Here is a 12,019-nt window from a genome sequence, read left to right as displayed (position 1 = left end):
CGGTAAGAATAATGAAAGATGTTGTGATATTTACTTTTGGCACCTTGTAGCCACAAAGGACTTAAAACAAAATGGTTCTAAAACTAGAAGGTTTAAAACACAAACAGCACACTTTTACTTTATATCAATTCTCAGTTTCCTCCATGGAAGGAGAGCAAGGACATCAAAAATCCAAACTGACAGATGCTTTCTCACTAATGTTTATATTTCTTTGTAATAGAAAACATACTTTCCTTCCTTGGCAGGAATTATCTTTCTAATTATGTTTTTCTTGGGCTAATATGAAAGTCCGTTAGCATTCTCTGAGTGCGTCATACACATGACACGTTGTGTTTGAAATGTACACGCATGTAATGAACATTGATACATGCGTAATAAAGTCAGGGATGGCCTCAGGCTTTTGGAGAGCAAAAGGAAGCTAATCCAGGATTTAAACTTTGTCATAAAGACATTCCTAAGCATAAAATTCACATGCGGCTCACCAAACCCTAGAGCAATGTCAGAATGGCGAAGAATAAGAGAGGCTGGCTGGCTGTCTAAACGGACCCCATGCACCACGGACTGAACGTTTGTGCCCCCCACAAGTCCTATGCTGAAACCTAACCCCCTACTGTGACCGCATGAGGGGGTGAGGACTGCAGGAGATGGTTAGCTCATGATGGGCGAGGGCCTTCATGATGGGATTAGTGCCCCCATAAAAGGGACTCCACAGAGCTCCCCCATGCCCTCCCCCGTGGGAGATACCATCCAGTGGTGGCTGTCCACAGCACAGTCACGAGAACCCGACCAAGTTGGCACCCTAGTCTTGGACTTCCGGCCTCGAGGACTGTGAGAAGTAACTGTCTGTTGTTCAGAAGGCGTCCAGCTCAGCTCAGCTCAGCCGCCCAGGCAGAAGAGGACCCACCCCTGTAGCCTCGTGCCCAACGGGCAGCCGCCTACTTGTCTATGGCCAAGAATGGTGTCTCCCGGACAGAGCTGCCACCCCTGCTGAGGACGGGGAGCACAGAACCACCCGGCGGATGTAGCCAGGGTAAGTCCACAGGAAACCACGACACCTGCCCAGTGTGCCAACAGCAGCTCTGACTCAGGAGGGGATGAGGCCCTCCGGCCGCGGCAGCGTTCCAAAGACACAAGTGGGTTCAAAGGGCGGGGAACGAGCACAAGAGGCCAGAAACACAGCATCTGCGGGGGGCTCAAGGGACAGTGACTCAGGAGCCTCAGTGCCTCGAGGGCCTCCTCAATCGGGGACTACTGGGACCACGGGGTAAGGTGGGGACCCCAAGAGCGCCAGCTCGCAAGACCCTAACACAAAATGGAGCCTAGCGGTGGAAGTGTTGCATTTCAATGACCCCAAGTGTTTGAAGAAGACATTCGTGATCTTTCTCCCAAGACACCAGGGAAGGACAGCTTCTGAGAACCATTTTCTGTGTTAAACTGCAGAAATTTGAGAGATGAGGCGCCTGGTCATACTTACTCGGTGATATGGGTGGAGGTTTGTGGAAACTTTTCCTTTTTGCTTTCTGAAAGAAAGAAAAACGAGGTAAAGCACGCTGAGCCTTCCGGAGCAGCCCAGCGGCCCCAGTGGTGAAGCTTGGGTGTATTCGGGATGGCTCAGAGCAGGTGCAAGGGCAGTGAGAAGGAGATTAACTCAGCAGAGACCTGTGCGCAGTCTGAGCCAAGGAAAAAGCCCATGGCACAGTGGGGCAACCCCAGGAAAGGTGACCGGTGCCGCGCCCTGGCTGAGCCGGGTCCCTGGGAGCCCTGGCAACACTCCATAAGTGCAGACTGAAGATACCCCACAAATGGTGTGTCTGCGACCACCCCACTGGACTCATGCCAGCATCTGAAGCACCACGCTGTGCCCGTCCACGACGGCGGATTTGGCAAGAAGAAACCCTTGTGAATAAGGCGCCTGCAAATCCCCCTGGGGAGGGAAGGTGCAGCAGAGGAATGACCCTGTCGTAATCCCGTCTCCGGGGACAACCCAGATGCCAGTGAGTTCTCCTACCCACTACTTATGTGCCCGGGGAAATGACACGTCTTCCACGCCTGTGTTCCTCAACTGCTTCCCACTAGACAGAGAATGCCCCTCACCTCCCTTTCAGCGGAAGCAAGGAGTTCTGTGTTGTGCATTTTACCCAGCAGATGGGCTGGATCCCTACTTCAGGGAGCATCTTGGGCCCCTATCCTCGGTGGTTTTGAGGGGGGCATCCCTCACGCTGCAGGGGGTCCCTCATGGCAGACAAGGGGCCCGAGAGGCTCCCCTGAGTGCACAGAGCTATGGCGAATGGGGATCTGCTGGTGCCATGTGCCTTCAGGGCTCTGTGTCGAGGTCCGTTGGTAACTCTGCCTGCTGGAGACATGCTGCCTGGGCTCGTCTTTCACCATGTGGCTGGAAGGCATCATTCTCTACCCAGCACAGCTTCCCACGTGAATGCAGAGAGGCCAAGCTGGGGGCTAGTTTGCCTGGGGACCTGTGCTGTCCACTCTCCCTTCAGGCTAGCTCCTGCCTCCCAGGGACCCTGGGGGCCATCTGGTCAGGACATGCAGTGCCAGGGCTGTGGCTGCCAAAGGGTCCCTATCTCCTCCCGGAGCCCTCTCCTTCCCCTCATGTGTCAGGACTGGGGGCCGGGGGGGCCAGAGGGTTGTAGCCAAAACCAGACCCAGGATAGGAGCTTACCATCTGCCTCAAATATACTCCACTCAGGACTAACACCTGGATACAAGTCTTAAAATTATAACCACAGTTGTTTACATCCAATGAGAGGCTCAAAACTCTTCAGGTGCTGAGAAGCATGTAGAGTTTATATTCCAGCTCTAAACTCGACGTTTGTGGGGAATGACCTGGTGCATGTGTTTCAGTAACATGAGCAAGGGCAAAAGCACGAGCGCGGGGATGAGCGGCTGCCCCCGACCACACTCACCGTCTCAAAGTCAGAGTCAAAGGTAATCGCAGATAGACTGTCATCTCCCTGGAAGAAGAGATGCAAACATTGAGATTTTAGGGCACCTGCCTGGCTCCCCCTGGTTACACACAAGGTGGAAAGAGCCACAGCTACAGAGGCTGAGACTCAAGAAACCCAGTCAAAGTAAGCAGGCGGCAGCCAGACGGCTCAGCCCAGTGGAACGAAGGGGTGGGGGACACAGAGCAGACTCTGCCTGCAGGGCTGCTCTGTGTCTGTCCACCTAGCGACACCATTTGCACAGAATCGCTGGGTACCATTGCTAAAGAAACAGTTCAGGATAAAAGGACTTCATTTTCCACATTGTTTAAATGTGTTCTCATTCACCTTCACATCAAAGCACGAGGAGTCTGTGGATCCTGATCAGAACAAGCTGAAGTTATTTTTAAAAAAACACACTCAGGGGCGCCTGGGTGGCTCAGCCGGTTAAGCGGCTGCCTTCGGCTCGGGTCATGAACCTGGAGTCCCGGGATCGAGTCCTGCATCGGGCTCCCTGCTCAGTGGGGAGTCTGCTTCTCCCTCTGACCCTCCCCTCTTTCATGCTCTCTGTCTCATTCTCTCTCTCAAATAAATAAAATCTTTAAAAAAATAATAATAATAAATAAACACACTCATTAATACATGCATTATTTGGACTCATAAAGCTTCCTGCCCTGGCCCTGCGGGGAGGGGATAAAATCTGTACACCTAATTCCAGAACTAGGATGTCGTTTCTCAAGAGAAGAGTGTTTCCATGTAACTCACTGACTCAAATTTAAATCCTAAAAAAAGAGACAGAAGGGAGGAACAAAATCTAAATCCTTTCAGACTGTTGTGTTGCTGATTTACGAAGCTGCTGCTGAGGGTTAGGACCGCACGCCCCTCCTGTGAACCGACGATCTGTGTCAGGCTGCTGGGCTCAGCGTACTTCAGCGAGCCATCCGTGCTCTGGTGGAACCCACTTCCTATCCCAGCGGGACTTTGCTGCCTTCTGAAAAGCACACAGATCCTCTGCAGGGCTGAGGATCAGCACTTAAACAATAACGCTGCTAGCAGCTTGAAGGTCCACTGGAAACAGGGGCAGCATCCCGTGCCAGCTGTCCGAAACAGAGTCCGGACTAAGGGTGCGGCGTGACGTGGGGCCGGGGAAGGAAGTGTGCTCCAATTAGCAGGATCTTTTACTAGCCACGGACTTAGGTTTTCGGTGTCACTGAACAGGTGACGTTTTCAGGGGTAAATAGCACATGCCAATTAGAGAGAGTTTTCCCCGAGCAAAGTGTATGAATACAACGTGCAACATTTAGGAACAGAAGGCAGGGGAAGGCAAGACCAGAGGAGCGACTGTGGCGACCGCGTCTGGGTGCCCCGGCATCGCAAAGGACGCGCCTGCCAACAGCGGGTGTGAACCTGCTGAAACTACAGAGGAGCAGCAGAAGGTTTCTCTGGTGGACACTCGTCATTACTACTTGTTCCGAATAAAACCCTGAAAACTGTGTGATGACCTGAAGGCTCAACGAGGGAATGAGGTTATGTGTGTGGTGGATAAAACCAAGTGACCTCCCTCTCCAACAGGTGTGCTCGCCCACCACGCCCTCTCCCCAGCCAGTCCCCACCACGGGTCACCACCTGTGCCCTGCCAGCCACATCTGGAACCGCGGAGCCACCACAGGCCCGCCCCTTCAGTCGGCAGGAGAGAGACCACAGACTGTTAAAAACAGCGAACACACTGATGGCTGGTTCCCTAAGCACGATCCGCGCCGCCGCAGGCTGGTGGGCTACACTGCCCTGGACTGTTGAGAGGCGGGACCCCAGGGGCTGCAGGCGGGCGGGAGGGCGGTCTGCTGGCAGAGTCCCATGAGGCCTGGAGCAGCCCCAGGCCTGCGTGCCAGCTGTGTGACGTGGGTCATGCCACGGACCCTCCCCATCTCAGCTTCCTGGACCACAGAGGACCCGTTCCTCTACCAGATTTTTAAAAGCACCGGAAGTCTACGTACACTGGGGGAGAAGACATGGCGTGTCTATATGAGATGCAGGGGCCTGTGGGGACGCAGTACATGGTGACAGTGGGGAAGGGTTGCACTATCTGAGAGCCGTCTTCCTGAATGATGGGGTGAGGAGCTCGGGCAACTGTCTCTTCAACTACCACTGAACACAGAAAGTTACAAAACAATTGTTTGAGGTTTCTGGAAATTGACCTAAAGGCATACAACAATAGAGGCATGCAACAATTCATTCAAGAAAATCTACTAAATGTGGGGAAGAACAGTGGGAGTCCGGGGCACCGCTCGCCCCCCAAACTCCATCCCACAGAAACTACTTCAGAGAGGCCCGCTCCAGGAGGGTGCAGGCAGGATGGTGGGGAATGGTGGGGGGGGGGCAGTTCTGAGAAGTAGGGTGTAAGTAGGCAGGCTAGGAAATCTGGGTCCCGGACGCCCCAACGCTGGCTTGCTTGTAGGGCAGAGGTTCCACGCAGGGAAGGTCCGGCCCAGAAGGCCAGCGCCCCCTCCTGGAGTAGGGGTGTCACTCCAGGAGGGACAAACGGCCATCCCTGCTGCACAGAGGTCCTTCCCAGAGGAAGAGGCAGGCCAACAGTTGAGCCCAAGGGGACTGGCTTTATTTGTAGCGGGTATGGGGCATCCCCATGCCTCCCTGATTCCAGTGCCAAGTCGAAGACCACGGTGACGTGGTGGGGAGCAATTATAAAGCCCTCCCAGCTCTGCAATCGTTGAGGCAGAAGGCTAACCAACAGAGCAAGAGGAGCTCTAACAGGCCCGGGAGAGCCTTCCTGGAGTCACGGTCAAGTCCGAGGCTCAGGGAGGCTGCCTGCAAGCATCAGACTGCACCCACCAGGAGCAGGCTCAGGGTGGACTTGGAAACATTCTCCACACCGCGCCTAGATCAACCAAAGGGCACAAGCTCACGGGCGCTAGGGGCCTTAGCACAACCTTGAACCAAACACTGGTTCAACAAGAAACTCCGATGCAAGAGCAGCTCCCAGGAAGCCAGGCTTAAAGGTAAAATCACACATCCCTGAAGTCTGGGGGGCCATGTGCACGGCTCAGCTGCCCTCTCGGGAGATGGAGAGGAGAGACCCAAGCTGCTAGTCCTTGGCTGCAGGTGGGCAAAACCGTAAACTCCCGCCATGTGACTGCAGCCTCCAGGCCACACACGACAGACGCACACACTGCACACGCACACACACCATGGATGCACATGTGTGTGCACGCACATGCAGGCACACCCACCACACACGCACACCACGGATGCACATGTGTGTGCACGCACACGCACACACACCCACCACACACGCACGCACACCACGGATGCACATGTGTGCGCACACACACGCACATGCACGCACACCACGGATGTACCTGTGCATACAAGCACACGCATGCACACACACCACAGATGCACACGTACTCGCACACACACTGCACATGCACGCACACCACGGATGCACACGTGCTCGCGCACACTGCACACGCACGCACACCACAGATGTACATGTGTGTGCATGCACACGCACGCACACACACCACACACGCACGCACACACACCACAAATGCACACGTGCTCGCACACAGGCACACACACCACAGATGCACACGCGTGTGCACACACATGCACACACACCACACACGCACATGTGCATTCATGCATGCACACACACCAAACTCGCACGTGCACGCACATACACGTACATGCAGTGGTAAAGGGCAAAGATCTGACAGGCCAAGGGGCTTACCTATAATGTTTGAGCAGAAAGTGGCTTCTGCTGACTCAAGGGTGACCCCTAGGTAGTTAGGCTGGAAGATGCAAACAAGAAAGAATCTGAGCAGGGAATCAGAGGCTGCACAGTGTGGGGAGATCAACTGCAGGGTCAGTCCAGTCAAGTCACTCAGCAAAGAGATGAACCACCAAGCAAACCGCATCAGTCCCATGGGGAGGAGGGATCAATACCCAGAGTTGCTGTAACATTCTACCTAAATGTCTAGCTTCCCACAGGAAACTAAGAGACACAGAGAGAAACAGGAAAGTGTGAGTGATAGAAGGGGAAAAAGTGGAAACAGAAGCTTTTGAAGGGCCCGGATGATGGACTTAGCAGACAAGGTCTTCAGAGCAGCCGTCATAAATCTGTTCAAGCCGTGCTGCGGTGAGGCTGCAGGAGGATCGGGAGGCAGCAGGGCACAGGGGTTGGACAAGAGGTCAGAGGGGGGGTCAGTAGTAAAGCACGTGACGCAGAACCTTACACGTAGTGAATGCCTAATACATGCTCTTACTGTCTTATTCTAGAATCTCTGAGCCCTTTCACAAGTGTTGACTCTTAAATCACTGGTGGTTCCACTCAGGCTCCAGGTCACCCCTGTGGCTCTGTATACAGCCACGTGGTCCCACTCAGGCTCCATGTATACAGCCACCACGCGGTGAGCCCCCTGGCACAGAGTAAGAGCTCTGGGAAGTTCATCAGCCAGCCCAGAGGCAGCTGCAGTCCACTTGGGGGAACGGACAGACTGCACAGTGCCTGCTCTCAAGAGGTTCTTATCTAATTTCAAACAGATCCAAGCTCAGCAGAAAGCCACAGGTTAGCCTGGACCAAGGGCGGACAGTCTCCTAAGTGCTGAGAGAGCTTTGCACCAGTTCCTCCACGACAGAGTTCCTTGAGACCAAGGCACTGGGGCTTACCTGGTTTCGTGTCCTCAGAGCCTCACGTGGAAAGGGCTTAACAAATGCTAAGCGTGTAAGAATGTTTACAGCCACACTGTTCCTAGTAGAGAAAAAGTGCCAACGAGAGAGGGAAAGCAGGGAAGTGGATAAAGTAGGGGTAGCTACAGCTCAGACTTTTTAAATCATGCTCTTGAAAACGTGTGGCTGTGGGAAAAATGTTAATAACAAATTAAATGGTAAAGGTCACAAAACCATTTTAAATATGATCTTAATTTTTTTTAAACACTGCGTGGGAAGAGATGCATTGAGAAAAGATCGAAAGGAAATACACTGAACATTAAGGTGATCTTGTTAGATCACGGGTGCTTAGATCACGGGTGGTTAGATCACGGGTAAATTGACTTTCTACATTTTCTCTAGTGCTCACGATTTTCACAACCACGACCTAAGAAGTCACTTTCTAAAGGTGAAGGAGCAGTGAGTGAGTCCCGGGTAGGTGGGCCGGCCTTCCAGGTGAGGCAGGACTTGGTGCCTTGAGGGACGCTCTGCCCTGGTTGAGCTCTGTGTAGCCCTGCCCAGCACAGCCTTCTCCGTGAGAAGGAAGCAAAGTGAGCAAAATGCCCTCTGTCTGGAACTCTCCAAAAGCTTCTCACAGTCCGGGAAATAAAGTCTAAACTCCCGGTACGGCCTGAGAGGCTGTCCACTGTCAGGCCCGCTCCCACCTTCCCCCACGAGGCCCCAGCAAGCTTTCTTTCAGGCCCTGGAACACATCCCACCTTCCCACCCCAGGACCTTAGTGCTTGCTGGCCCCTCTGCACTCAGACCTCCTTCTGGTCAGGGACATCCAGGGCGTCCTGGGCACCTGCCTAGGGCACGCAGCCTAAAGCAGCCCTCTGCAACCCATCGCGGCCACATGGGCCTGTTTCACGTTCTGCACAGGCCATGTTACTGCGGTTTACTGCCTCGTTCTCCCCCCCACCGGAATGCCGCTCATTAATCCACGTTGACACCCCCAGCGAAGAGCAGGGGCGCCAAAAACACTCGGAAAAGGCACGAGCTGACAGCACGCTTGCCCTCACCCAAGGGAGGAAGCTTGGAGGCACCTCCTCCGGGAAGCCTTCTCCAACCGGCGCTGGGCAGGGCGCTGTTCCCAGGGGCCGGGGGCCGGGGGCTTCCCCCACCCCCACCCCCCGCACATCCGGATGGCTCGGGCCGGCCGCCCCGGCCGCTGCCCCCCGCCCCAGAGGCACGGGTGGGCGGGCACTTACACAGTAGGCTCCGTTGCCCCGCGGACCGCGGTCGCAGGCTCGGCACAGGCCGGGGCCTCGCAGGCGCCGCGCGGCGAGGGCGCAGCGTCCGGGAGGGCTTCCTGGAAGCGGCGGCCTGTGCAAGGCCGGGCGGGGTCCGGGGGCGGCTGGAGGCTGGGTGGGGGGCGGCGAGGCCCGGCCGGCTGCACGAGGGCGGGGGCCCGATGGCCGCTCTTATGCGGTAACAATAATGGTAGCTGTCACCCGGCGGCCGGCGGCCCTGCTCCCCTTCCTCCGGCCCGCGCCCGGCCCCGAGAGTCGCAGAGTTGAAGGGAACGAGGAGGCCCCCCGCGCTTACCGTCTCCGAGGCCGGCTCCGCGGTGCCCAGCGACATGGCGGCAGCGCTGACCGGCCGCCCCTCGGCGCTGCGGGCGCGGCTGTCGGGCTGTGCGGCTCCGCCGGCCGCCCGGCCGCCCGCAGCCTCCGGGCCTGCCAGCCCGCGCGCCAGCCGCGAACCCGCTGCCATGGTAACCGCGCCGCCTGCGGAGCCCCGGATGTGGCCGGCGCCGGCGAGTCCGGCCGACCGTGCGCGTGCGCTGAGAAACCCGCGGGCCGACCCGCAGCGCGCCCGGAGGTGGCGGAGAGCCGGGCCCTGCTGGAAGTTGCGGGTCGCGCTTAACGGTTCTGGAGTGCGCCCCCGCCTTCTCTCGTGGAGGCTCCTCGATAAGCTGGTGCGCTAGTCACCAGAGCAGGATGCTAGTATTTGTTAGGTTAACGCTGGAAGGGACAAGGGGCTTGTGCAGTGTCCCAGGCTGCTCGTTCTGGACACCTGGCATTCAGAAAGTTATCCTCCCGGATCTCTATCTTAGGCTCTTGGGTTCTGATGTAGCCCCAGGACAATAAAAAATAATGAGTTTGCACTGCACTCAGTGTGTATCATGAAGATCTTTAGGAGCACTGGGCTCCAAAGCTTATTTAAATTATTACTGGCAAGTAGGATGTGCTCTTGTTCCTTCATACCGGTCTCCAAGGGCACCTACTCTGTCTTCTCACCCTGGTTTTTTTTTTTTCCAGCCACGTGACATTATCCACAAAAGCATCCCATGTCTAGAATGTAAGCTCTCTGGGGCAGGAGCTTTGTTTAGTTCACAGCCATACCTCCATCCCTTGGAAGGGTCTGGCTCAGGCAGGTGCTCAATTAATATATATTTGGCGTCCAAGGAGTCATGTAACTTCTCTGTGCCACTGTTTCCTCAAATACAAAGTGGAGAAAAGTGTTGTGAGGCTCAAATGAGTCAATATCTGTAAAGTGCTTAATTGCCTGTTCCAGAATGAGTGCAATGTGACAGACTTCGTTTGATGGGGTGAATGAATGAATCCCCACACCACTGTAGTGAGGTGTGGCAGAAATGCCTGACAGGTTATTACTGCTCTTAGTTCTGGCACCAACACCTACTACAGGTTCATGGCCCTCTTGTCTTCTGCATCTTCACCTGCACAACAAAGAGGGTGAGCCACAAGGTGGTTCAGAGGCTGTTGCAGGAGAAACGGAGCTGATTATCTTAAGGACTCCCATTTATTTCCTCGAGGTATTGCCCACAAGGTGGACAAGAGCTTTTGCTAGCTAACTACCTATGCACTTGTATCTCTTACTCCACTCCTGGGGCTCTGCAATGCTCCTGCTCTTCTGTTTGTGTTGCTTCACTTACTTTCTCTCATTTAGTTATAGAGACAGTACATGTTCATGACTTTTTATCTGCTCTTCTGAATTCTTTTTTTTTTAAGATTTTATTTACTTATTTGAGAGAGAGAGAGAGAGAGAGAGAAATAGCATGAGAGGGGATAGGGTCAGAGGGAGAAGCAGGCTCCCTGCCGAGCCGGGAGCCCGATGTGGGACTCGATCCCAGGACTCCGGGATCATGACCTGAGCCGAAGGCAGTCGCTTAACCAACTGAGCCACCCAGGCGCCCTGCTCTTCTGAATTCTAAAAACTTCTGAAAGCCTTTCAAAATTTTTTTGTTGGCCAAACCTGTTCTGATCTCAACTCATTTGCCAACAAAAGTCTGAGCTGAGGCTATGTGCAATGCTTCTGTATTCCACTTGGAGTGTATATTAATGAGTCTCACCAGGGAACTTTTAATGCATTGGATTATGGTGTGCGGCATCAGATCCTGCTGGGATTGTAATCTCACATACAGCGTATATGTACCATGTAACTTCTCTAAAGTGTGAACAATTACATTTTCTGAACCAGGTATCTTCAAAAGTTTCAGTTATGAAACGGTGGACCTGTATAGTATTCAACTGTGGAGCCAGACTGCCTGGGTTCAGATCCAGGCCATGCCAGCCCACTAGCTCCACGACCTTAGGAGTTGGCCTCTCTACGCTTAAGTTTATTCATCTGAGGGGATGGTAATAATACCCACCCTCCTCGAAGTGGTGGCAAATCACCAGGGCTTATATTAAGTGAAGCACTCAGCACAGTGCTACTAGAAGATGTTTTTCCCCCACAACTGCTCAACCACACAAATACTAGTATCCCCATTTTTACAATGAGGGATCACAATTCAGGGAAGAGAACTGTGCAGTTTAAACCTTTTCACCCAAATAGTTTTAAGGGGCGGGGTGTCCTGAGTGGTCACCCATCAAGGTCAATGTTTTTTAAAGTTCTTTTTTTAAAGATTTTATTTATTCATTTGACAGAGAGAGAGAACACACAAGTAGGCAGAGCACAGGCAGAGGGACAGGGAGAAGCAGGCTCCCCACTGAGCAGAGAGCCCGATGCAGGACCCCATCCCAGGACGCTGGGATCATGACCTGAGCCAAAGGCAGAGGCTTAATCGACTGCGCCACCCAGGTGCCCCTTAAAGTTCTTTTTTAGCTTAGTACCCCTAAGGATTCTGCTTTCTATATCCTAATATGTAGCTGGTGGTTCCCCAAAAATCTTGCTGAAACACTGACGCTATGGGAAGATGAGGCTTGTTTTGTTGCTGTTGTTGATGTTGTTGGAGCCCAACACAGGACTTGAACTCACAACCCTGAGATCAAGAGTCAGATCAAGAGTCAGGGGCTTAACCGACTGAGCTACCCAGGCGCCCCAAGATGAGGCTTGTTTTTGTCCACTGGCTTTGAGAACTCTGGCACACAGCTGACGGGCCCTGA

At 54.1% G+C, this 12,019-nt stretch overlaps 1 protein-coding gene across 1 annotated transcript in view; it reads right to left on the bottom strand.

Annotated features, from left to right (window-relative positions):
- Window positions 1-2,966, bottom strand: part of IQCE (IQ motif containing E) — a 38,331-nt gene extending 35,365 nt beyond the window's left edge. Inside the window, 2 exon segments of the mRNA XM_021680138.2 lie at window positions 1,475-1,520; window positions 2,925-2,966. The gene's annotated coding sequence lies outside the window, so the exon portion shown is untranslated.
- Window positions 2,967-12,019: the final 9,053 nt, after the last annotated feature.

Source organism: Neomonachus schauinslandi, chromosome 5, assembly GCF_002201575.2.
Source record: "Neomonachus schauinslandi chromosome 5, ASM220157v2, whole genome shotgun sequence".
Classification (NCBI taxonomy): Eukaryota; Metazoa; Chordata; class Mammalia; order Carnivora; family Phocidae; genus Neomonachus; species Neomonachus schauinslandi.
Note: the sequence above shows the minus strand (reverse complement) of the source record. Positions and strands in the feature narration are given on the sequence as shown.